This window comes from Talpa europaea, assembly GCF_964194135.1.
Source record: "Talpa europaea genome assembly, chromosome: 11".
Taxonomy (NCBI): domain Eukaryota; kingdom Metazoa; phylum Chordata; class Mammalia; order Eulipotyphla; family Talpidae; genus Talpa; species Talpa europaea.
Window position 1 is genome coordinate 43,982,986 of NC_140078.1, and position 27,825 is coordinate 44,010,810.

The window sequence follows — 27,825 nt, forward strand, 5'->3', positions numbered from 1 at the left end:
GGTGTTCAGCAGAGGGTGGGTCTGTTCGATATCTGCCTAACAATTTCTCATGCCTTTTCAATGGTTGTGTCCATAAGGTACTGTCCTCTCACCTCTGTGCTAACAGGAACCTTTTCTATGTCCCTGGTAGTCTTTCACCTAAGCTGTTTGATCTGAAATTTTAGCTACCAGCAAAGCCTCTCACTTGGCTCTCCTGCAATTTGCCACATCTGACTGTATCACACCCCAAACTTGTAGTGTTCCCCACCCATCTGCCTACCTTGGAGTGGCAAGGTATTGCCACTTTGGTATACCAGTCACATACAAGTGAAATAGCCACCCCATCTCTAAACTTCCTGTCACTTTCCACAGCTATCAGGTGTTGAAGCCTCTGGCTTTTAATTCCATACACTTCTTAGCACATTTTAATTATACCAGCTTCTTAGCAGCTTAGCCCCTTACCTTTTGTCTCCAGCTCCTGTAACATCAGTATTGAGTGCTTAAACAACACACATTTACTTCTCACAGTTCTGGAGTGTGGGAGTCCAAGATCAAGGTGTTGACACATCCAGTGTCTGGTGAGGAGCTGCTTCTGTTTGCAGATGTCTATTCTATCCCACTGTGCTCACATGGTAGAGAAAGATGGCCTCTCCTTTCTTTTCTGATAAGGTGGGATCATCATGATAGATCTGCTCTTAGTAACTTACCACCTAATTACCTAACACCCTAACTAACCTGGAAAGGCCCACCTCCTAATGTAATATTAGGAGGTTATGGTTCCAACATATGAATTGAAGGGGTCACAGTCATTCAGGCATTTCTACCTCTTAACCTCTTGTTTACACAGACCCCAGAGCTAACCTGAAATAAACCACTCACAGACCATAAACTCCAGGATGGAGTTTGGCTTAGTGGGAGAAGGGACAAGCTGCATACCAGGCCAGCTTTGAATTTGAAATTCACGTTTCAGACTCCTGTGTCAGATTTATCAGTTAGTTTGGAACTCATGAAAGATTAAAAGTGTGTGTAGTTAATCATATTTATTATAAAATAAAACAAAGTACAGAAAAATCTCATCACCCAACCTCCTCCTATGTTTGGGAGTCAGTAGCCCCCTATGTCCCTTCTTAATGCAACCGCATGGGTAAAACTGAAAAGGAAGATAGTAAGTACATTGTACCCCAAGTCTCCTGGGGTTGGTCGCACAGTTGTTCTATGTAGAAGACAGTCCATGACTTTGCGCTCCCCCTGTGACTGCCAGTGACACTAGCCAGTACAAAATGGGGCCCATGGCATTCAGAATATGGCCAAATTAACAATATCGCCTCCTTAGGTGGAGGCAGAGAAGAGTAGGGACAAGGAAGGTCACAAGGTGGAGATCTGGGATGGAGAAACACCTGGAATTCTCCCAGAGCTGTGAACATGGTAGGGCTTCTCAGGCATTCTCATGGGGAGGCCCAGAAGTTTCTACACAGGGTTTCTCTGCCATGGAACTACTTCCCACCTCCTGAGTTTCCAATTCCCTGGGTTTTTTTACTAGAAATGCAAATGTTTTCAAAGCAGAAGGATAAAAAAAAATTAAATTTACCTGCTATAGAGCAGTTTGGTCAAGTTTCTAGTTGGGTCCAAGTCATGTAAGTTCAGGTAGCTATTACTCTCCAGAGTGGAGCTGACTCACTCTCTCCTCAGATAGGAGAAAATTCACTGGCAGTTGCTGGGTTCTCCAATCCTAGGCCCTTCAGTCCAGACTGTGTGATGACACTGGCCCTAATAGAGCCACTGAGAAAGCAAACCCACGACTCCAGTTGATGGCCCTGATCAAGACTTCTCAAAACCCACCTCAATGTGACTGCTGCTGTCACTAATATTTGCCACCCATCCTTCTCCACACCCCACCAAACACTGAACTGCATGTACTTCCCCAGATATATATGAGTTCTCTCTTCTATAATCAGCACTAGAACTCTTATTCATCCTTCAAACCCTTGAAGGATGGTTTCCCTCCCATGGGAAAGCATCCATAAACACCCACTGCCCTGCAGAGAGAGAGACACCTTCCCTGATCTCATACCAGTAACTTGTTGTCATGGTCTCTGCATATTGGAATCCACCAATGGGAGCCCAAAGTATCATATCATGCTAACTTGGTCTCACTATAGGTCTGGGGAGTGATACAAGTGCCATAAGAATTTTTCCAATAGTTCCAACATGGCCAGTGGCAAATTTTTTTGAGCCAAACTCTGGATCTGGCAGGATTTGAATGCAGAGGAGAGTGAATTAGTGACATAAGACCTGGAGAGGGTTTAGACAACAATGACAAGACAGGCTCTCAGAGCTCAGCAAAAGACACACAATGCCATGAAATTAATATCCACAGGTCCAGAATACTGTGAGGGATCTCAAACAGCATTACAAAAGGGAGTCCCTTTTGTTCTGGGTCACAGCCTCCAGGTAGGACCTTGAGGTTCAGGTGGAAATCTGGGTCCAGGTGAGGTCTTAGAGTCAAGGTAGGGCCTGAGGTAAGGTCCTGGGGTCAAGGTATAACCCTTGAGTCCACATGAGGACTTGGGGTGAGTGCAGGTAGGGCCATGGGATCCATGTGGGGTCCTGGAAGCGAGGCCCTGACCGTTGAGATAAGGCCCAGTTTTGCCGATCAACTGGATTCTTTTGTTGTAGTGATTGAGGAATTATCACCACAAACCAGACTGAAGGTTAGCAAGCTCAGGCTTATTGGAAGAGAGACTCCTGACAGCAGAGGAGGGATCCAAAGGAGGAGCCCATTGCTATTGGGGGGAGGTTTACCTTCAAAATCACTCATGGGACTTCCCCCTCTTCTGGTAATTATCCACTAACCCCTCTTGCCTCATTGCCCTATGGAAGGCTGCGTGAGTCTAGACTCACTGGACGGCAATTCCTCCCCATTCAGGGTGGAAGGTAACTGAACAATAGCTCAGTCGCCCCCGCTCCAATCAGATCCTTCTTTTCTTCAACCACACCCTGTTACACAACTACTACCATCCTCAAACTGGGGCTCAAATCCATTGGGCAAAGAGGGAGCCCATAGTCCTGGGGATTTCCGAAGTAGTGGCCACTATCATTGGACTCACCCTGGGGGTTGATACAATACCAAGAAGCTGGGAGACATGAGTCCAGCTACAGAACTGGCAGGCATGAGCTGGAAGCCACAGGAGAGGTGTGGGGAAAGAACAGCACTTGTGGTTACTTCACACCTCTGGGTGACAAAAGGGGGCAATGAGGCAAAGAAGAGCGGTGGAAGTACCTCTCAGTAGGAAAAAAAAACCCTGTGAGCTTTTAAGAGTGGTGGAGAGTTCCCCAAATCACCTATAAAGAAGGAACCTACACACCTCACCAGGGTCCAGGTGAAGCCCTATGGTCCATGAGAAGCCCTGGAGTTGAAATGGAGCCTGAAGTAAAGCCCTAGAGTCCAGGTGGGGCCCTGAGGTCCAGCTACACTTCTGTAATCCGTGTGAGACCCTACAGTTGAGATGGGGCCCTAGAGTCCAGATAGGGTCTTAGAGTTGCCCGATTGCATCTTTACTGAAAACCCATGTTGACTTTCCCCCATTTCCCTATCATCTCCCCTAACCCCTACAGCAGGAAGTGGCAGTTATGTCTCCATTGAGTATTTTTAGAGCAGTGTCCTAGTTTCAAAGAAGTTCATCTTTAAAAGCAGGCCATCGATAATGCAGGCTGCATAATGACAGCTGTCCCACCTGAGATTGGGGCAGTGCATGCTGTCTTCACTTTCTGACCAAAGTCTGGGTGGAGCCTGAATTTCTGGGTCTAGTCTGCCTGCCTAAGGCCCTCCATCTACTCTGCTAAGCAGAGGTGGTGAAAAAGATCACTCCAGGCACAATGTCCCAGGCCTGCTTAGCCAATGGCTAGTGGGACATTGTCCAGTTGTTGGGAGGAAGGTAACTTTCCCAGAAGGCAGCTCAGGGTGGCTGGAATGTCTCTGAGTAGCAATGAAGAGTGTCCAGGGAGGACATCTGGAATGATCTTATTGGGTGGTCTGCATCAGAGGGATGCTGCTGGCCCCATGCAGACCTGAGGGGTGGGAGATCACGGAAAGAGGCATTTAAATCTGGAAGAAGTGTTGTTGCTAAAGCAGGCTCACAGTATGTGGTGGGACAATATGCCCAGAAGCAGAGCTATGTGAATGATGAGGCTACTCATGGCAGAGTCTGGGGTGTTCCCCAACTTCCCTTCCTGAAGGAACCTCGGGAACACAACACAGGAAAGAATCACAAATGCGTGAGAAAGATTATGGGCTGGAAATTGGATGGGGGTTCTCACCACAGGCAGTGTGTGTCCTGTAGCATATGAGCTCACCTCAGAGCCCTGGCTCCCACTGCAATGGTGGTGCAACCACACTCAAACCCCAGATGTCCATGTGTAACACTCTTTGGTCAAATATTGTTATACCTGGTGGGATGAGATCACCTGTATCAGACAGAGCAAGCAAAATAGTGCAGAAGGAAGATGGCTTTTTGTGAGCTCTGGTTCTTTTTAGTGATGAGAACAGGGATTTGAAACTTCTGGTGCCCTGAGAGTTCTCTTCTACACAGGGTATGGGGACAGGTCAGAGGTTTCCTCAGTTTGTTTTGCCCTTGTTCTCCTTTTGCAAACCAGAATGCATCTAATGAAAAGGCAGAGAGACCTGGACTCATAAAAGCTTGCAGAATTCAGGGCCTCCCTGGTGGTGCAAGGGATTAAACACCGCACTGTGAAGCAATCCACAGCCTCTGCAGCACAAGTTTGATCCCTGGCCGGCCAGGGAGAAAGCCATATGGTGAAACAGACCTCTCCTGAGTCGCCTGCTGCTCCCCTCAGCAGTATACTTAGGTCAATATGCCCGTTCTGTTCCCCACTCTGTCTCTGGTGAATCTTCTCACCCCCCGCATCTCTGGCCTGTACCCCAGCTCTTGTATGCATAATTAAATAAATATTAAAAAAAATAAAAAGCTTGCAGAATTCAGCCATGTAGAGCTCTGGATGTTTCCTGGGTCCCCATTAAATGCTAGACTCTGGTCAGGGACTCAAGTAACCTTAGATTCTTCTTTCACCATATTATGCCACAGGGACACCCAGGGACTCATCGCAGTCACATGGTGTCAGGCAACTTTTACAGTGCAGGGAGAGGGGCACTCCAAAACCCCCAAACCTGCCTGCTATAAATAGGTTGTGCCATCCGACTCATGAAGACAAAACATACTCGACCGCATAAGACCTTCAATGGAAAGGAACTTTAATAAAATTAGTGTGCAATACAGAAGAGGGGAAGAATGGGGAAGAATTTAGTTTCCAAATCAAGCGCCCAAAGCGGGGCTTCTGAGTCCCGAAAGTCTGCCGTAAGTCTAAGGCACATTCTGGTGGGGACCCTCAGAAAGGGTCAGAAACAGTCAAACAAGTCTAGAAAGAAAAGAGCAAAATCAAAATCAAGATCAATGCTGCCATTGTTAACCTACCCATGGGTCTCTCACCCACGTATGTATCAACCAGTCCAGGACCAAATGTCATGTCTCTCTGCTCCATGTGCCTCCTTTGGGTAGCCTTCTTGCTCTCCATCCTTCTCCCTCCCTTTTTTCCCCAGTCTCCTCTCCATCTTTTCCTTCCTGCTCAGCTCCACTATCCCTTGGGTGGGGCAGGGAACCTGGAATCTCCCCTTCTCCTGGGGACCACCCTGTTACACAAACATCCGAAGCCAGGTATGTTCATTGTCAGTTCTAACAGATGAAAAGAGTATTTGGAGCTTTTAGTGGATTTTGCAGTCCTTTAATGCTGAGACAGAGGACCATACACACTGGCAGGCAGACAGAGCAAGAGAGACTCTAACACTGAGAGAGGCAAAACAGCAACCAATGCATCATTGCAAATGCAAGGCCCATCCATTGTTTGCTAGATGCCCAAATGGTGGAAAACAGCATTTCATGGTATCAGCTATCTGTTGTGTGGAAAGCGAAAAAAAGCCTGATTTACTCATTTTCTTTGCATATGGTTAATGGAGGCAAAGGTGGTTTCACCATCACATTGGCATTCCTCCATGTCTGGCTCTCTCCATTCAAGGTACCACAGCAAATGATATAGCAAAAGGAGTGTTCCTTCTTCAGGAGACTGCGATGTGAGTATTTTTAATGTCATGGAAATAAAATGTGCATTTCCTTTTCCTGGAATCCAAATGCCAGCCAGGGCCACCTGCGTAGAAAGGCACTCACCTATATGGGAAGGGATCAGGGAGAGGTCTGGTGAGGGGTGGTAGCCAGGTATCTACTGCTCCAGGACCCCGACCAGAACCCCTGTCCTATAACCTCTAGTTATGTCAGCATCCAGGAAGGGCAACTCAGGTATAGTGAGTTACTTCCCTGGGTAACCTTGTAAACACAAAGAACCTCATTATTAAGAAATGGGACTTAGAGAATCAGAAAGGACAGGAGTGATTTCCTGGTGAACAATTGTATGAACTGACCAAAACAGTCCCTGGCTCCACGGCTGAGAGCCAAGCAAGCTCACATAAAAGCCTCACTAGGAGGGCAGAGTGAGGACCTGACTGTGAGGGCATCGCCAGCAGCTCTAGGGCTCCACAGGCCCTGCCTGGGACTTGACTTCCCATATGGGGTGTTTCTAGCACCACCACCCTGGAAATTGTGGCTGGGAGTCATCTTTCTCAAGTTCTCTCTAATAGAAAATCTATGGGATTAAAATGAAGAAAGGAAGTCCTACTGGTTAATGGGAGAGAACCCAGCACCCTCTTGTTCCTAGGAGAAATGCAGTTTAAGAAAAAACATCATGAATTAGTTAGATCAGCTCTTGTAGAAGTCGTTTATGTTCCTCTTACAGAGGGGCACACTGAAGCGCAGAAAATTGTGAAAAGATAACCCAGCTGGGAATGATCTGAGCCAGAGTCAAATGAGCTTGCTGCAGAGTGAGTTTCCTCTCTGCTGCTTTCAGGGACCCCAGAGGCCAACAGTTAGCAACAGGACCAGATGTGAGTCCCCAAGGAGATATGGAAGTGGGCTCCTGGTTGGGTTCCCAGCCAGATACACATCTGGAACATTACCCTCCACATAGATTTCAAAGAGGGAACTCTTGTGGTGACTTAGCTGCATACCCTTAAGCTGATAGGGTTACTTTCTCTCCTCCATTCCCTTATCTGTACCCGATTTTCTGTATTAAGCAGGTAGTCATTTGATCATTTGAAAAATAGGCACAGGCCATTTCTCTGTTTAACTCCAAGCCAGCCTGAGCAGGGAAATAGCTCAGTTGGATCTGCCCAAGTGTTCCTGTTTTTCCATGTTCCTGGTTCCCAGGATCTTGACAGTTTCCCAATTCTGACTAAGGACTCCAGCTTGTCTCCCTCCCACTGCACATCTCCAGGGACTTCCTAAGAGCAGCTGTAGTTGCCAGTCATGGTCAGTTCACTGTGGGTTCCCGCCTGAACATAGCAACATTCCTGGTGTGATCTATCCCAGTAGAATGGCTGTTTTGACTTTCGTGAGTTACTGAATGGTACTCTAACAGTGGAGGCTCCATAAGGGACTTCTAAGCAGTGATTCCTGTCCTTTCTGCACTCATAGCAGCTCTGTGGCTTACACATCTTTGACACAGTCCTGGTCCTTTAGCTAGTGCTCTGGTTTCCGATTCAGTCACATGACAGTTATTACAAAGAGACTGTTGCACAGTAATTCAACTGACTCTGAAGCAGAAAAGTCTAGGCGAGAAAACTGGCTCTGTCACACATTTCCCCAAGCCACATGAAGGGGATAAATGATTTAGTTTCTGAATTTCCTCATCCATAACATCTGCAAAAATGCAAGGACACCCTCAGGTCATGAGAGCTAACGATAATAAGTGTGATAAATGTACATGCTTTGCACAAAGCATGGCATGTAGAAAGCACTCTGCAAAAGCTAACTAACAAAGTAGTGGCAATATTGAGTATTAAGAAGAAAGCTTAATTATTTAATTCATGAAAATGGGCATTGAGATGTGATTGCTGGTCTCAAAAGACTTGTGCCACACATTCTAGTCTCAGCCATTCCATAAATGTGTATGTGGCGTAGGCCACGTCTCCTTTCTCTGTGCATTTGTTTGGAGTAGGTGTCTCTGAATAACTGGTATTTTGGAAGTGTGTTTTTCAGGTAGAAAGATCTTTGTTGCTTGCGTCAGCTAGAGGCCCAGAAAACAACGGGCCACTCAGAGAGTGACTTGAGGAATATTTCACATGGGAGTTGTTTACCAAAATGAAGATAGGATTGGGCCTCCCCGGTGGCGCAGCGGTTGAGCGCTGGGTTGTGAAGCTGCCCGCAGCCTCTGCAGAGCCAGTTCGATCCCCGGCTGCTCCCCAGCCACCAGAGGAGGGTCCCACATGGCACGCAGACCTATCCTGCCACCCGCTGCTCCCCTCAGCAGTGTACTTTGGTCCTTCTGCCTGCTCTGCTCCCCGCTCTGGCTCTGGTGAATTCTCTCACCCTCCCGCGCTTCTGACTGTACCCAGTGCTTGTATAAATAAATAAATAAATAGATAAATAGATAAATAAATAAATAAATAAATAATCTTAAAAAAAAATGAAGACAGGATTTAAGGACAGTAACAAACCCAAGGCAGCAATGGGGAGTGTCTTTACCACTCCTCAGTCTGGAAGGGAAAGGAATGGAGTAGTTTCCACAAACTGACAAAGGTTCTAGATGTGGAAGAAGGCATAATATGTAACCGTGGGGAGACAAGTAACTTCCATTCCACAGCCTGGCAGAGGTAATAAAACCCCTAATCTCTCTCCTCCACCCTCTGATCTTTTCCAGCACTTCTGGGTGTTTGTCCAAACCCAACCAAACTCAAAGTGTGAGGGAAATTGATGCAATCCATAATGGTCAGCATCCAGGACTAGAGAGAAGATGGGAAATATAGAGAGAAGTTCTGGAAGGGCAAACAGACTATTCATCCCAATGCCTAATGAGGAAAAAGCAAAGGAAAAAAGAACAGTCTCATACATCATAACCATGGTGTTTCAAAGTGCAAAAGATGACTCTGAATTAATAACCTCAGCAAATATGTAAATTCAGTGTGAATTTATAATGCTTCCAAGTGAAATAGGATGCATCTTTCTCTGTACCAATTAAAGGTTTGCAGTTTCCTTTTTTGAATTATGTTACTATTACAGAGGAAATGTGCCTCCACTCTCTAATTTACCAAAAACTAAAGTAATTGTACATCCATTTCCCTTCCAAAATAGATACGTGGCCATGATTTAAAGCTTATTCCAAGTTTATCTTGCAATTGACAAGGTTGACTTAGGGCCTCACTGATGGTACAAGGGTTTAAGATGCAACCTATGAAGTTATCCACAGCCACTGCAGCACAAGTTCGATCCCTGGCCTGGGAGATACCCACATGGCACAGCAGACCTCTCCTGTTTTGCCCACTGCTCCCCTCAGCAGTCTATTTCAGTCAGTCTGCCTGTTCTGTTCCCCAATCTATCTCTGGTGAATCCTCTCACCCCCCACACCTTTGGCCTGTACCCCAGTCCTGGTATGCATAAATAAATAAATCTTTTTAAAAAACAAGGTTGACTGAATGAGAAGATAAAAATTTAACCACAATTTAATCATCATGTTTCAGTAAGCTACTTTATTCCTGTCTCTTCAGGGCCTGAAATAAGCCAACTCAAAGGGGAATAAAAGAAATGTTAAAAAAAATTAGACAATACTTACAAATTACAGATTTAGTGTGAAGGGTAGTGATTCACTAATAACATGGAGTTTCCAAGGACACAAATGGGACAAGTGGAAAATGCCATCAGCATGAAGGAGGTAACAACATTTTCCAATTCATAATTACATGGCCCTATCACAAATAAATCAGTTTTGGATTTAAAGATTTTGACATGAAGACAGAAGAGAACAGGTGTTGAGCAAACTCTGACGCAAACAAGCACTAATATGGCTAAAATCTGATTTAAAAATAGGAAGGTCTGAAGACAATTTTCTATAGAAGACATACAGAAAGCCAACAGGTACATGAAAATGTGTTCAATAATACTAATTATCAGGCAAAAAACTAAAACAACAACACAAGATATCACCTCACATCTGTTAAAGTAGCTATTATGAAGACAAAATATAACAAGTGTTGTCAAGAATGTGGAAGAAAGGGAACACTTGAGAACTGTTGGTCAGAATGTAAACTGAGTTAGCCACAAAGGAAAACAGTATGCAAGTTCTTGAAAAAGTAAAAGTAGAGCTACTATTTGACCAAGCAAATGGTTCCATCCTCCAAAAGTTTAACATCCATGGAGGCTATTGTGTGTGGGATGCTGGGTTGTCTGTTGGGGAACCAGAGAGTAGTCAGAGCCCTGATTTCATTCATAGGAGCCCAGCCTTGTGGGGAGGGAAAAAAGTGAAGAGACATGTTTAAATAAGTGCAATGAGTGGTAGAAGTACCTAGAATATGGGTTCCGAGCCCTATTTGGCAATATCAAGAATGTTTCCCAGAGGAGATGACATCTGGATTGATAACTGAATAAGATAGTTATTCTAGATAGAAAGTGTGCAGTGAAGCCAGAGTGAATCAGAGCAAGGTAGAACATTTGTTCACATTTTTGGAAAATGAGGTTTCAGAGAAAAACAAGTGTTTAGGAATTTTCTAAACAGTAACCAGACTTGCCTGACCCCTTCTAGCCCTTCCCTGTGGGTCACCACCAGAAGATGCCTTAGACTTGTGGCAGGCTTTCAGGCCTCAATGGCCTCAATTTGAGTCAACCCTATTTGACTAGCACTTACCTATTAGAGGAGGGGTAACTTTGGGTGTTTAATTAGAAACTATTACTCTAATAGTAATAATTTTAGTAATTCTGTAAAGTTTTTTTTTTTAAGATTTATTTATTTATTTATACAAGCACTGGGTATAGTCAGAAGCGTGGGAGGGTGAGAGAATTCACCAGGGCCAGAGCGCGGAACAGAACAGGTAGACTGACGAAATACACTGCTGAGGGGGGCAGTGGATGTGGCAGGAGAGGTCTGTCATGCCATGTGGGACCCTCACCAGTACCCAGGGATTGAACCGGCACTGCGGAGGCTGCGGGCAGCTTTGCAGCCCAGCGCTCAACCATTGTGCCACCAGGGGAGGCCCTCTGTAAATTTATTTTCTATTGAAGGTCTTATGCACTAAGAATATGTTTTGTCTTCATGCATGGATGGCAGAAACCATTTAGAGTTGCAAGTTTGGGAGGTCTCAGGGTGCCCCTTTGTCTGCCTGCTAGCACCTAAAAAGCAATCTGCAAAAATACAAAAGGGGAAAATTGAACACAAACCCATAAACAAAAACAAACAAAAACTCAGAAAAATCAATATAGTAAAAACCAAAAATTAAAAAGCCAAAAATCTGATGTAGTCCCAGCTGTTTAACGGTGCCTTCACTGTCACTGCTTTGGGTGATGTGTCTTTAAAATTGTCTTTGAGGTGCATGTCATGTAGTGTTTTGCCTATATTTCCTTCTATATATTTTATGGTTTCAGGTCTTATGTCTAATTATTTAATCCATTTTGAATTGGTTTTTGTGCATGGCGTGAAGTAGTAGTCAAGTTTCATTCTTTTGCATGTAGCAACCATTTTTCCAGCACCATTTGTTAAATAAACTTTCTTTGCTCCAGTGCATATTCTTTGCTCCTTTGTCAAAGATTAGTTGATCATAAATTTGTGCGTTTATTTCTGGGTTTTCTATTCAGTTCCATTGGTCCATGTGTCTGTTGTTGTTCCAATACCATGCATTTTTTATTATTATGGCTTTGTAGTATAGTTTGAAATCTGGGTGAGTGATGCCTCCATTCCCTTCTTTTTTTTTCCAGAAGGGTTTTGGTTCTTCGGGGCTTTTGGTGGCTCCATATGAATTTCATCAATATTTTTTCTATTTCTTTGAAGAATGACATTGAAATTTTAATTGGAATAGCATTGAATCTGTATATTGCTTTTGGTAGGATGGCCATTTGACTGCTGGTAGGAGTGCAAACTGGTCCAACCACTATGGAAAGCTGTATGGAGATTCCTCAACCTACTAAAGATAGAACTTCCATATGATTCAGCAACTCCACTCCTAGGTATTTACCCAAAGGACACAGAAACATTAATTCAAAAGGGCACCTGCACCCCTATGTTTATAGCAGCACTATTTACAATAGCTAAGCTTTGGAAACAAACCAAATGCCCAAAAATAGATAACTAGACAAGAAGATGTGGTATATATACACAATGGAATATTACTCAGCTATCAAAAAGATAAACTCATGCAATTTGCAGAAACATGGATGGAGCTGGAAGGGATCATGCTCAGCAAAATAAGCCAGAAAGAAAAAGAAAAATACCAAATGGTCTCACTCATAGCAGGAATCTAGAAAACTTAAATAAGGGACCAGGAAAATGAATAACTATAATCAAGAAAAAAATCAAAATCAACAAGCAACTATAAACCAGAGACACACTATGTCGGGGGGCAGGGAGAGGAGAGATTGGGGTCAAAATAAGGGTGTGCAATAATTGTATGGGGAATATAACCAAGATGAAAATGCATACATTGTGCAAAAATGAAAAATGATGTAAGAAATATATTTAAAAAACTGAAAAAAAAAAAGCCAAAATCAAAATCAAGTTGTTTCCATGGAGTCAAATTCCTAAAACTGAAGAGTAAGGTCACAAGTTTCAAGATGTCATCCTATATGACTTAGACATTGGAAAAGGAAAAACAAAAAAAAAAAAAACATAAAACCACATTTAGTTAGAGCTTTACCAGGGAAGGCTCATGGCCTAATCATCTCAGGGCACAAACTGTAAAGCAAAAGTCATATATTGTGTGCTGTCCATTCAAAGGGGAGGTTCCAAATTCCCTGCCCCACCCAAGGGAGGTGAAGCTAAGCTGCAGGAGAAGCTAGAAAAGACTGGGGAAAGGGCTTTGGAAGAAGAAGACTAGAAGTAGGAGACTGGAGGAGGCACATAGAGCAGAGACAAGTGAAAAAGAAGCTGTGCTTGCTTCTTGGCCTGGTCTTGTACTAGGGACTCGGGAGACATGGAAGGAGACACTTAGAAGAGATATAGGTGACAAAGCTATGGGAAGGTTGACAATGGCAATCTATTAGCAGGCCAAATGAGGGGTAGCCAGGGAACCCCAAACCTACCTGTTCTTAATGGTTTCTGCCATCTGCCTTCTAAAGACAAAGCCTTCTCTAGTGCATAAGACCTTCAATAGAAACAAACTTTAATATAATTAGTGTGCAATATAGAGACTAGAAAGAATATGCTTTCCAAATGAAGCACACAAAGTACCCATCCTCTCGTGAATAAATTCCCAGCCAAACAGGGTTGGCCCAAGTGGGGTCACTGAATCCTGAAAGCCTGCCTCAAGTCTAAGGCACTTGTGGTGGGGAACCATAGCAAAGATGAAAGAATAAATTTCTGAGTCCAGAACAGCTCTTCATGTGGCCTCAGACACCATACTTAAAACAGGTCTTGCTATAAGAAAAGGAAGTTACTTTGCCAGGAGACTCAAACATCATCTTGGATGTAACCATGTGGTTTTAAACACCATCTTGAGAGTAGAGAACAAAGAAAAAAAAAACCCTGCTTATTCCCACATAGAACAATTTTCATAAAATCAAACCTCTGAACTAGTGACTAGAAATGACTTGCACACGTACTGACAAAGTCCCCACATGGTCAAAACTGTTTTTACAAAAAATGTAATGGTCAGAAACAAATCTACACATATCTGAAACAATGAGATACGCAAACATGCTAGAAAAACCAAAACACATTTGTGCTTTGGGTAATCATTTCCATGATTCCCCATGCAGTTGACTAACCATAGGTAGCTCCTTCCTGTATCAAGGACCAAATTTGTTAGTGTGAAACTGAGGAGTACCTAAGGACTCCAAACTGCTGAAAGGTACACCCTCTAAAATTGATTTGACCTCTGCACGCACAAAGCCAAAGAAAGAATATTCTTAGTGTGATAGATTTTTAATGGAATTAGTGTGAATAGAATTGCATAGAGAGAAAAGGATTTGAAATAATAGTTTTGGTCTATAAGCTTGGGTTTGGTTTGGTTTGATTTTATATTTTTCATGTAAGTGAAATCATATATTATTTTTCTTTGTTGTTCTGACTTATTTCATTTAGCATAATGCCCTAGGTTCCACCATGTTGTAGCAAATAGCAAGTTTTCCTTGTTTTATTTTTGACTCAATAATATTCACTGTATATGTACATTTCTCTATCCATTCATTTATCAATAAGTACCTAGTTATTTACAATACTTGGCTATATTAAATAATGTTGCAGTGAATATGCATATGTTTTTTTGGAGTTGGCGTTATGTTCTTTGTTGAATAAATATCAGATGTAGAATTCCTGGGGTCAAGTGGTAGCTCTACTTTTAATTTTTGAAGAACTTGCATGCTGTTTTCCTTTTAGGCTAAACCAATTTACATTCCGACCCGCAGTCCGCAGGGTTCCCGTTCCTCCACATCTTTGCCAACACTTGTTATTTTTTCATCTTCTTCATAATAGCTACTCTCACAGATGTGAGATAATATCTTGTGTTTTGATTTCCTTTTCCATGATGATTAGTCATATTGAACACCTTTTCATGTGCCTGTCGGATTTCTATATGTCTTCTGCAGAAAATTGTCTTCAGACCCTTTCTCATTTTAAATCAGATTATTTGTTTTTCTGTTGTTGATTTGTATACGTTCTTTGTATGTCTTGAATATTTACCTCTTGTCAGCTATGTAGTAATCTGTCTTTTCATATTATCAATGATTTCCTTTGCAGTGCATAAGCCTTTTAGTTTGATACAGTGTCACTTGTTAAGTTTTGGTTTTGTACCCATTGATTTTGGAGTCAGATCCAAAAAACTATCATCATGAAGGCTGTCAATTAGCTTCCCACCTATGTTTTAGAAGAGGAGTTTTATGGTTTCAGGATTTACATTCAAATCTTTAATTCATTTTTAGTTAATTATTGTGTATGGATTTAGATAGTGTTCTACCAGAGCCAAAGCGGGGAGCAGAGCAGGCAGAAGGACCGAAGTACACTGCTGAGGGGAGCAGCGGGCGGCTCTGGTGAATTCTCTCGCCCTCCCGCGCTTCTGACTGTACCCAGTGCATGTGTAAACAAACAAACAAACAAATAAATGAATAAAATGCATGCCTCTTTAAAAAAAAAGAAAAAGAAAAGAAATAAGTCTGAATAATTAGATGAAGGTATTTAAAAAAAAAATAGATAGTGTTCTAATTTCATTGTTTTGAATATGGCTGCCTAATTCCCCCACTTCAACTTATTGAAGAGACTCTCCTTTGGAAACTGTGCAAACATGGGAGTTGGTATCACAGTTTGTGGGTTCTCACCCATACATTTACAACTGCAACAACAACAGGCTTTATTTACAGGGGGCAGTTGGGAGCGATAAGGCAAAAGGAAAGAGTTTCTGCTAAGGTCACAAATGGCCATCTGGCCTACTCCAGATAGTACCTGCAATGTCTAGGAGTCCAAGCCAAAAACTGTGACAAGAGCCTTGTCCTTGTCCCTGTGACAAGAGCCTGGAGCTGGTGGCACACTGTTAAATGCTGGACCAGGACCCAAATCACAGTGGCAGCTAGAGGTAGTTACAGGTGGCATTGCTGAGACAGCTCCTCAGCAGTAGCAATACATGACAAGGCTAGGCTGTGCAAGAAGCAACAGCAATAGGAGGCAGTGCCAGACATGTTGGACGTAGGAGCAGGGTCAGGCAAAGGAGCCCAAAGATCAGAAGTAGAAAAGTAATTGACCATACATGCTTGGATTTATTCCTGGGCTCATGTGAAGACTGTCCTCACTTCATATGCCAACCACACATGACAGGTTCCCAGGTTACCTACATTTCTATCTGATTTGACAGCAAGCTCAAATATTCCCAAACTTCACCCTCAAGTATGGTAGAATCATGGAATTCAAGAAAATGCCACACTTTCATTACAACCATTAGAAAGGATAAAAATGAACAGCCAGATGAAGAGGTACATAGGGTAAAGTCCAAAGTATCTTGACCCAGGTGCCTCTATCCTGATAGAATTGCAACTTGCCATCCTCCTTGCGCTGGATATTTTTGTCAACTTGAAACCCTATTGTTTAGGGTTTCTCTTTAATAAAAGTTTCACTACAATAGCATAATAGATTAAATCATTGGTCATTGGTGATTGAACTCAATTTCTAACTCCTCTCCCCTCCTCGAGGTTAAAGGAGGGACTGAAAATTCCAACTTTCTTATATTGACTTAGACTTCCCAGAGATCAGCCTTTATTCTGAAACTGCTTAGGGACCAGCCAAGATAAACTCTATTAGCATAAATTTATTTTGAAAGGGACCTATTATCAATAACAAAAGACACTGTACAGCTCTGTCACTTAGGGTTGTAAAAACTCTTTGCTAGGAAATATTATGACACTAAATATAGTTTCATATTATACCGTTGCAACACATAGTTAGGTTTGCTTTTTTATCTGATCTGTGCTCTATTTCTGCCTTCTTTTGTTTTAATTGACAACATTGTTTACTAGTATTTTTATGGTTTTATGGTTTATCTCTTTTCCTTACTAGTCATAATGCTTTGTTTTGGTATTTAATTGTTCCTTAAGGCTTATAATATATACATTTACCTCATCACAATCTACTTTTTTTTTTTTTTTTAAAGATTTATTTATTTATTTATACAAGCACTGGGTACAGTCAGAAGTGCGGGAGGGTGAGAGAATTCACCAGAGCCAGAGCGGGGAGCAGAGCAGGCAGAAGGACCGAAGTACACTGCTGAGGGGAGCAGCGGGCGGCAGGAGAGGTCTGCGCGCCATGTGGGACCCTCCTCCGGTGGCCGGGGAGCAGCCGGGGATCGAACCGGCGCCACAGAGGCTGCGGGCAGCTTCGCAACCCAGCGCTCAACCACTGCGCCACCAGGGGAGGCCCCATCACAATCTACTTTTAAGTGATAATGTTCCCCCTTAGATAAAATATTACATTAGTATACTTCCACTCCCCCCTCCCAACCTTTTTCCTATTCTTCTCATGCATTTTAGTTTTACTTGTGTTGTAACCCCCACACTGCATTGCTATTATTTTTGTTTAAATAGACAATTATCATTTCAAGATATATGAATAAGAAAAATCGTTTCAGGGCCTCCCAGGTGGCGCAGCGGTTGAGCGCTGGGTTGCGAAGCTGCCCGCGGCCTCTGTAGCGCCGGTTCGATCCCCGGCTGCTCCCCGGCCACCGGAGGAGGGTCCCACATGGCGCGCAGACCTCTCCTGCCGCCCGCTGCTCCCCTCAGCAGTGTACTTCGGTCCTTCTGCCTGCTCTGCCTCCCGCTCTGGCTCTGGTGAATTCTCTCACCCTCCCGCGCTTCTGACTGTACCCAGTGCATGTATAAACAAACAAACAAATAAATAAATAAAAAATAAAAAATAATCGTTTAAGTATAATTTATAAATAAAATTGTAAGATATTCGAAGTGTACATCATAGTGATTTGATATATATGTACAAAAACTCCTATTTATCTGGTTGCTCTTTTCAGGAATTTTCATTCCTTTGTGTACATAAGTGTTTCTTTCTGAAATTACATTTCCTTTTTGTTTGAAGAATTTCCTTTAACATTGTTCTTAGTGAAGACCTGCTGCTGCTGAATTCTTTCAGCTCTTGTATATTTATTTTATTTGTTAATTAATGAAAATATTTTCTTACATTGTTGTAGTCCCTGTAGTTCTCCCACCATCATATCAGCCTTGAAGTATCACCATATTCCCTTGTGCTCCCCTGTTTTGCCACCCTCCCATACCCTCCTTTGCTGTATGCCTCAGATCTATGGGCAACTTGCTAGTTTTGACATTTTCTTGAACTTTTCTTTGGTTTCTCTATATTCCACATATAGGTGAAATCATGCAGTATTTTTTTTGTTTGTACATTTGAAAAAGATTTCATTTTACTTTAGTTTTTGAGAAACACAGTCATTGGGTAAAGAAATCCAGGTTATTTTTATTTTCTTTATGTACTTCCGTACATATACTGTCATCTTGTTTCTGTAGTATATGATGAGATATCTAGTCATTATTGATATATTTGTTACTGTGTACAAATGTCTTTTTTTCTAACTGATTTTAAGTTTTCTGTTAATCACTGGTTTTCATATGTTTCTTGTGTTTGGGATCCTTTGAGCTTCTTGAATCGCATGTATGGTGTCCATTATAATTATAAAAGTTTCAGAAATTATTTCTTCAAATTTTCTGTCCCCACTCTCTCTCTTTCTCAAGACTCCCATTACATTTCTTGAAGTTATCTCACAAATTACTGCACTCATTGTTTACATTCTTTATTCTCTTTATTTCTTTCTGTATTTCACAAAGGACAGTGTAATACCAGGAAAGGCACCAGGCAGGAGCTCTATGAATGGGCAGACGGGTAAAGGAGAGTCCTGGAGCCCTTTAGTGGCTTTTTCAGGTGATTATTGATATTTTACCAGGTACAAGGCAGGCAGGGGTACCGGAGGGACCAGGAGGTTGGCAGGTCTCCCAGCCCCCAGCAAATCTTTACTCTTTTACTGGGCTCTCTGGCGTTCTCCCACCTTTTCTCTCTTCTGTTCTCTCTCTTCTCTTGGCAGATATATCAATACTGCAGCCATGTCCCACAAGAGTAAAAAACACAACTGAAAATAACAATGTAACAAAATGCAGGTCCCACTATCAGGCATGCAATTCTAATGGCAGAGGGCAGAAAAGCCAGAAAATCATTTACCCTACAGACAGTTTCTGTTGTTCTTACTTCAAGTTCACTAAAATTTGATTCTACTATATCTGACCTACCATTTACCATGTCTTGTACATTCTTTATCTCACACATTCTAACTTACGTCTGTAGAATTTTTCAGTATGTTTTCTAATTTCCACTTGTTTACAACATATGGAATAGAGTTGTAATATACATTTTTAATATCCTTGACTTCTCATTCTAGCATCTGTGCTAGTTCTGGGTTAATTTTGATTTGGTGATTTTTATCCTTATTGTGAGATTAGTTAAGTTGTTGTCAGATATTCTTTTTCAAACTTGTTAGGTGTAATTGAAGCCATGCTCAGTCTAGTCCTACTTTCTCCTTCTTAGGCAAGATCATTCTGCTGGTTTACCTCATCCCCCAGAGATATTGAGGCAACCAGTCTGCAGGTGAGACTCATGAGTCCTTTCCCAGCCTCGGACAGTCTCCCCACAGGAAGTACTCAACGAAACACTTAAAGAGGATGTTGTGCAACCATCCCAAGCTGGTTAGGTTCATTGTCAGTTCTCACAAATGAAAAGTGAATCTTGGAGACTTTGGTAGATTTTTTTTTTCTATTTTATTTTATTTATTTATTTATTTATTTTTTAAATTTTATTTTTATATGACTTTGGTAGATTTTACAGTCCTTTAATGTTGAGACAGGGGGCCATGTACACAGGCAGGAAGACAGAGCAAGAGAGACTCCAACACTGAGAGAACTGGAACTACAACTCCCCTGCCTAGCCCCCTTCACACTGTTAAGGCTCATAGCCACACAACCAATACTTTGTTGCAAATGCAAGGCCCATCTGTTGTTTGATAGATGTCCTAATGGTGGAAAAAAAATAGCATTCCAAGGTATGGGCTGTCTGTTGTGTAGAAGGTGAAAAACATCCTGATTATAACTCATTTTCCTTACAGCAAGGAATGCAGTTTTCTGTATTCATGTCTCTTGCTCAACCAGACCTAAGACTGAAATGAATATGTGAGAGGAACAGTGAAGAAAAACTTCCAAGCCAGTGGGGTGGTACTCACAGCCAACTCAATGGAGGAAAGTGGAGTTTTCTAGACTTCAGCCCCTAAGTGGGAGGCTGATGAGAAAAAGGACCAGAACTACTTTTGGCAGTTAAGAAGCTGCTGGGCCTTTGGCAGTTAAGTTGCTGATGAAGAGAAGTGTCTGTGGAGAATTCACCAGCTTCCCACATGTGACTTTGTCTTGGACTTTAGCCTTTGCTCAGTTCACCCCACCTGTGGTAGTACCAACCGTGTCAGGCCACATGTCAGCATATAATTTTTTTTCTCTCTCTCCATTTCTTTTTCCCCATTTCATTTGTATATAAATCCTGTTATTATTTCTTCCACATGTTTGCTATGGGGTTGTGTTCAATGTTCTAATGTGTACAGGTGAGGACCACCAACACGGTGAACTCAGATCTCCAGAGTTTGTTCCATTAACATCAGTCATGACATCATTACAAGATTAGGTCAACCTCTTCATTCCCATACCAGTAAAATGAAAATGCATCAGGTTGACGGCAGATTGTAAGGAAAATTAGGAAAGCAGACTATATTTTGGCTTCCACACAACAGACAGTGCAGTGCATACCTTGAAATACCATGTTTTCCACCATTTGGACAACTAGAGAACAACAGATGGGCCTTGCATTTGCAACAATGTGTCAGTTGTGTGGCTGTGGGTACTTAACAGCGTAAAGGGGGTTAGGCTGGGGAGTTGCTGTTCCACATCTCTTAGTGTTGGAGTCTGTCTTGCTCTGTCTGCCTGCCTGTGTTCGTGGTCCCCTGTTTCAGCATTAAAGGCCTGCAAAATCCACAAGGCCAAATTCTCTTTCCATTTGTAGAACTGACAATGAACCTACCGGGCCTGAGGTGGCTGCACAATGCAGATACTATTTGTCTAACTCACAGACATGGTTCTTGCATATTTAGTGGTCACATTACCAAGGAATGAGAATGTTAGAGGCTAGCCAGACACTTGAAAAAATACCCAAATGAACACCATTTTAGGGACAAGTTTTCCTTTTCATTTATTTCATTTATTATGACATCACTAGAACCTCAGAAGTCTGCAAAACCATCAACATGAACATTCACTAATCTAATGCCAACACAGAGTAGACAGAGTTGCTCCAAACAATGCTGAATCCTCATACTGAAACCCCAGTTAGTCATCACTACTGGCCACTGTAAAGGCAGGATGGGCACAGAGCAGGTTCTCTATGACGCGGGCAGACGGGCAAAGGAGAAGTCCTGGAGCCCTCAGTGTCTTTTCAGTGTTTTACTCAGATTTAACAGGTACATGGCAGGAAGGGGTGCTGGGGGGGCCAGGAGGCTGGCAGGCCTCCCAGCCCCCAGCAATTCTCTCTCTCTGGGCCCTCCGGCGTTCTCTCCTGGCCTCTACTTCTCTGCTCCTTTCACTCTGCTGTTCTGCTCTCTTTCTGTCTTTTGCTCTGCTGGCGTCCCTGTGGTGCCGCCCTTATAAGCCCAGCCTCAGCCCAGGTGAATCTCACCTACACATGCCCACACCCTATTCCAGGAGCCCACCATCAGGCATGCATTCAGGACTGCAGAGATCCATCATCAATCCTAATGGCGGGAGGGCAGAAAAGCCTGATACTTTACTTACCCTACAGTCACTATCAGTGATGTTCAAATCCTGTCTTCATTTTGAATAAAAACCAAGCTATAAGAAGGGCAAATGATTGTCAGGCTTTTCCCACCTCCCATCATTAGGATTGATGATGGATCCCTGTGGTCTTGAATGCATGCTTGATGGCAGACACCTGGATTTTGTACATTGTTATATTCAGTTGTGTTCTATTTAATTTTGTGGGCCATCGCTGCAGTATTTATATTGGCCAAGGGAAAGTTGTAGAGAATGTCAGAAAGCCCAGTGAAGAGTGACGATTCACCAGGGGCAGGGAAGCTGACAGGCACCCCTGCCTGCAGTGTACCTGGTTGCCACACTACATGTAAAAGCTCAATAAAAGCATGAAAAGCCACCGAGGGCTCCAGCACTCTCCTTTACCCATTTGCTCTGATCATAGAGACCCTGCTCCATGCCTTCCTGGCACTACACTATATCATGGCTTTTTATTGTCAATCAGTATTCTCATATAATTAAAACTCTGTTAATTCTTGGCACACAGTGTAATTAAACGGTTTCATTATGCTGTGGAGTGAGGAAACTTAGTGGGACCTAAAGCAGAGAATTACCCAGAAAGTTTGTTACAAAATGCAAATTCCCTGGCTCTTTGCCAAGATGTGCTTATCTGTGATTAAGGGTATGATTCAAGAATCTGCATATGTCTGTATGTAAATCTACGGGTAATTTTACTACATTTGTCTATGGGCAATACATTAAGAAACACTTGTACAATAGGAAGGGAAACAATATTTGAATGCAGAATAACCTGGTAATAGAGACCAGCCCTTCTGCTTCCTATCACTGTGGCCATAAGCAAACCTGTCCACAAGATGGGAAAGATTTCCTGTAGAACCATCTAATGATGTGGTACAGCATATTTTATAATATGGATTGTGAATGTCCATGTTCTATTGAACCCCTACCATGAACCTAATACCAAGTATTAATGTAACCAGTAGCTGAAGCCAAAGACTGTTACTGTTACTGGAGGAGAGTGCTGGTGAGGATAGGTAGTCCCAGGGAAAATGAAAACAAAGTATTGCATTTTGGGGTGGAGACTCTGCAGCCTCCAGCATTTAGTGTTTGAGATTCAACATTTGAGCATTCAGTGTTTTCAGATTTTCAGCAATTACAGGGTCAGTGATTTCTGGCCCCAACATGCCCATCTTCCAGAAGGCTGGTGCGGGCCTCTAAAGAATGTGGAGAGGCCTCCAGCAGCCAACCTCAGAGAGAAAACGTATGGAGGGTTTGCAGTTAGCTGAGCAACTGAAATTGTTCCTGGTTTTGCTGCTGTTACAGCCTGGCAGAGAAGGTGAAGACCTGAAGCAGGCACCTCACTGAGCTGTGTGAGTGTGGCAGTTTGTCAGGTCGTTCAGACACTACAGCTGCTGCTTTTTTTGTTTGTTTGTTTGTTTTGTTTTGTTTTTAAAGATTTATTCATTTATTTATACAAGCACTGGGCACAGTCAGAAGCACGGGAGGGTGAGAGAATTCACCAGAGCCAGAGCGGGGAGCAGAGCAGGCCGAAGGACACTGCTGAGGGGAGCAGCGGGCTGCAGGAGAGGTCTGCGCGCCATGTGGGACCCTCCTCCGGTGGCCGGGGAGCAGCCGGGGATCGAACTGGCGCTGCAGAGGCTGCGGGCAGCTTCGCAACCCAGCGCTCAACTGCGGCGCCACCAGGGAGGCCCTACAGCTGCTGTTTTGAGTGTCACTTGTCTGGTGCTGCCCTGGGGCTTCTTGGCAGCCCTGGGAGCATCTCCTGATATGTCTTCTGTTGTTTTCATGAGTGGGAACCTGGCCTAGTGTCTGGCTGCCATGTGCTCCAGGTCCACAATGGTGAGAAGATGCCATCTTAAGAGTGTTTGTATTAGGACTTTAAAAACACTGGACACTGCTTCAGCTGAGGGAAACAGCCATTTTGGGTCTCAGTAACTCTTTGTTTTCCCCTGGTTTGTTAAATGAATCCCATTATTGTTCTCTGAGCCTGAGTAGTCTTGCAATTGTGTGCATGGGTAAAGAGCTCAGATAGTGACCCATAAACTATTTAGGTTGTGTCTTTGGTCATTTTTAGTGCCCTTTGCTGTCCTGAATCACTAAGTGCTCTCTTGATCTTCACATTTTTGCAATTGAGGTCAACACTTCCCCCCCATTATGCAGAACAGGAAATTGATGGCTGAGAGGAAAGTTAATTCTCTCACAGTCCCACTTATGTTCCATTCCTGGGGAAATAAATCATTTAAATAGTCAGAATTCTTTAGAGAAATAGAGCTAATAGTGTGTGTGTGTGTGTGCATTTAATTTAAGGAGTTGATGCATGTGATTGTGGGGTCTGAGAACTCCAGATAAAGGAGATATGATGACAACTTTCAGCCAAAGTCACAGTCCAAAGGCTTGAGAAACAGGTGACATCATGGTGTCAATTCTAGGCTGAGTCTAAATCCAAAAGTTGTAGAAAACTGATGCCTCAGCCCAAAGAAAGTAAGGCAAAAAGAATACGTTCTGAGCTAGTCTATTATTTCATTTGAGTTTTGAACAGATTGAATGAGGCCCACTCGTGTTGGGGAAGGTCATCTGCTTTATTCAGTCTACCAATTTAATGTTAGTCCCAACCAGAAACACCCTCACAGACACACACAATGAAGTTCAACCAAATATCTAACCACCCAGTGAATTATCATATTGATAATTAACCATCACAGTCATTAAATAAGATTTTTGTTATTCAGCATCTCTGAACTGGGAGCATCAGAATCATTGACAATCTTCCTATTTTCTTGTCTCCATATATCTTCTGTTTCTTGGGGAATGGGATTTTTGATAAATAAACCCACACTCCTATGTTTATTGCAGCACTATTTACAATAGCCAAGATATGGAAATAATACAAATGCCCCGAAAGAGATAAATGGATCAAAAATCTGTGGTATACACACACACACACACACACACACACACACACACACACTTTGGAATACTACTTAGCAATCAAAAGACAAACTCATGCTATTTGCAGCAACATGGACAGAGCTGGAAGGAATTATGCTAAGCAAAATAAATCAGGATGAAAAAGATAAATATTGGTTGGTTTCACTTATAGAGATACCTAACAAATGGGCAAGAAAAAGACAAAACTTGCAAACTGACTATAGAACTGAGGCATAGAGCAAGGGAGGGGAGCTAGACAGGTCAAAACAGGGGAGGAAAAAGCACAAGGGAATATGGTGATTGGATAATATACTATGGTGGTAGATCATGTAGTATGGTGGTGGGAGAAGTTTGGGGACTAAACCTGTGGGGAGAAATCAAATACTGTCCAAAAATTGACATGTAAACAAAGAAGTAAATTAAAACATTGTATATGCTGTAAGATTTCATCACAGGGAAAAGGTGTAAGGGTAACTGAGAGGGAATTGAAGTTCAAGATCCCCTGTCCATCCCTACCTCCTGTGTGGTGTCTATTTATATGTGTACTGTTGGCAGAAGGAGAAGTGGTTTTTCTAGACTCTCTGACATCCCTCATCTCTCTTCCCACCTGAACTGTAATTTAGCAGAGGGCAGGGGATGCCAGAGACTAGTGATGTGGACTTGGGAAGGTGCTGTTGTTAGTAAAGGAGCCTTTGTCAGACCCCTAGTGACGAAATGCTCAAGAAGAGGAAGACACATCCTACCCCTTCTGCTGGGCTGAAGAAGACTTGTAGTTGGTAGGAAAACCTGTTGAATCCCCGATTCCCCCTGCCAGCCTATTTCAGGATTATTTGGCTTTATCCCCCTTGTTATTATATAGACTATAGACGGCATGCCTCCAGATTAGTAACTATTTCAGGAATTCCTGCTCCCTCTTGACAGAGAGAAACCCTCAAGGCATTTGCAAGCTTTTTATAGCCACAGCACAAAATGCTTGGCTGTGATTTTATCTTTGGAATCAACTATGTGGCCATATGCTTGGCAGTTGTGAACTCTGGCATGAACACAAGCGGGAAAATTTTTGGCATTATGGAGATCCCAACCCCTGTCTTCAAGGAGAATCTGCAGGGCTCTGTTGTTGGATTCTTAAAAGCACTGACTTTAGTCATGACCCCTCCACAGCTATCTTTCTGAACTAAATAAGAAGAAAGAATGGGCTGAACAAGAGGCCCTAATTTCACTATCTATTCTTTCCCTCCTTTCATGGTCTTCAAGCACAGATTGAGTTGGGTTTGCAAGGAAAGAGAGATGGATAATAATCTTTGTTCCACAATGGCAAAGTGCAGTGAGGGCAAAGATGTGTGAGGAAGTGACCAAGCCACTGTTAGTTTTGCAAAACACTGTTTCCCCTTCAGTTGGGTAAGCCACTGGGAATAACAACACACTTATTAAATGAGATAAGTTTATCCAGACTCTTGACCAAGAAACTGGCAAAAGAAGGTGTTAACCAGCTGTTGGCTCATGCACATTATTTGTTTAGCAAATATTGAGTGCTTATTCTGTACCAGCCCCCAGGAACACAGCAATGAACAAGATCAATTTCTGGCTCTCACAAAGGAAGGCAGACAATAAACAAATAGGCCAGTGAGACATTTCAGATGGTGAATGGTACATGGAGGACACCACCCAGGCAGATAGGGTGAGGGAGTGACTGGGGTGTGTAAACATCAGCCTGAGAAGAAGGCCCTTTTGTGCAGGCATCTGACTCCCAGGAGGAGTCCAGAAGTTCTCTAGGCTGAGTAGAAACTCAAATTCCACAGAACTGGGCATCCTGCTGAGCCCAGAAGTCATTTTGGCTCTTTCTAGGTGCTTGGGGATCTGCCTACTCTCACCTGGCCTCTGTAGCACCTCTTGCATATTACTCTGTATTTACACCCTTTCACTTTTGAATTCTGTATCTTACACAGATTTAATTAAAGAATGAGGGCAATTTAAGAATTGCATACAGCCAAAGTGAGGAAAGTTGCTTGCTATAAATCTTTTGTGAAAGAGAAAATTGAGGACACAATCCAGGACACATTCGAGACTGCCAGTTTGGACTGGTCATGCAACCAGGGGTGAGTTGGGAAGGTATGTACTATGGGAATTAGACCATCCACGGAGGGACGCTGAGACCTAGAAGTAGTCTGGAAACTGTTTGGCAGTGGTAGGAGTCTCAGTCTGCCCTCCACCCTTAAACACCCCAGACAGGTTTCTTTGTTTTGTTTTGTTTAAATTTTGGCAATTCACAACATTGAATGAAACAAAATTATTTTAAAAACTTATTGTTAAGGGAAAACTATATAATTTTTTAAAATGTGGGCACTAAAATTTTAGACAATTTCAACAAGACCCATGGTGCCCAGGATGAAGGGAAGAGGGCATACATGTTGCGATTCTTATGTTGTTTGGAGAGCACAGGAAACAATCATAACTGATTTTCAATATGGCTCAAAATGTGTGGTCTTAAGTAGATTTAAGAAGTAAACACAAAACAGGAGACAAATGAACAAGTTTGGTCTGAAAACAATATAGCATCACCCTTTTTATAAGAAAGAAACCCAAATTAAATCAGTTTTCAACACTAATAGGTTGAAAATGGGAATCGGCTGAAGATATAAGAGCAAATGTTAAAAATGTAAAATTTAGAGTTATGTGATGTGAAAAATAGAATTCAGGAAAAAAAATCACATATAACAAAAAGGTATCTTTTTACTGATGAAATTGACATTCCACCCAGTCACCTAATACAAAGACATTGAAATATACATAACTCAAAAACTTGAGACTTAAAAGTACATAATGATATAGAATGTAAAATATTATATTTACATTACATGTATTTCCAGAACACAATACAACAGAGAAAGAATACACCATGAAATATTTATAAAATCTCATCATCTCCTAGGTCACAAGGCAAAGCTAAATAAACTCCAAAACGCAGGTCAGGACAGTTACATTCTCTGATGATAATGTAATGAAACTAGAAACTTATAAACAAATAAAATAAAATAAAATAAAATCTGTCTACTTGGTTTGGTGTCTCAGTGTACTGAACTTTTTCGGGAATAAAGAGGGAATCAAGTGACATCACAGACTATATGTGAAATGTGAAAAAGTAAGCCATGGGGCCAAGGAGGACAGGGAAGATAGAGACAACATAGACATATTTTTCCGAAAGTATGAAAGATTGAGTTTACCTAATTATTTAACTTAAGAAGCTATAAAATGAACATCACAAAGTCACAGTACACAAACACATGTAACAGAAAAAAACTGAAAATGAAGTAGCCTTGATCAAGAAAGTTATGAACGGGTTATTTGAAAAGATTAGTAAAATAGAAAAACTCTTGGCAAGACTGGTAATAAAACTGAAGAGGGAGCAAAAGATTGAGAGAAGAGA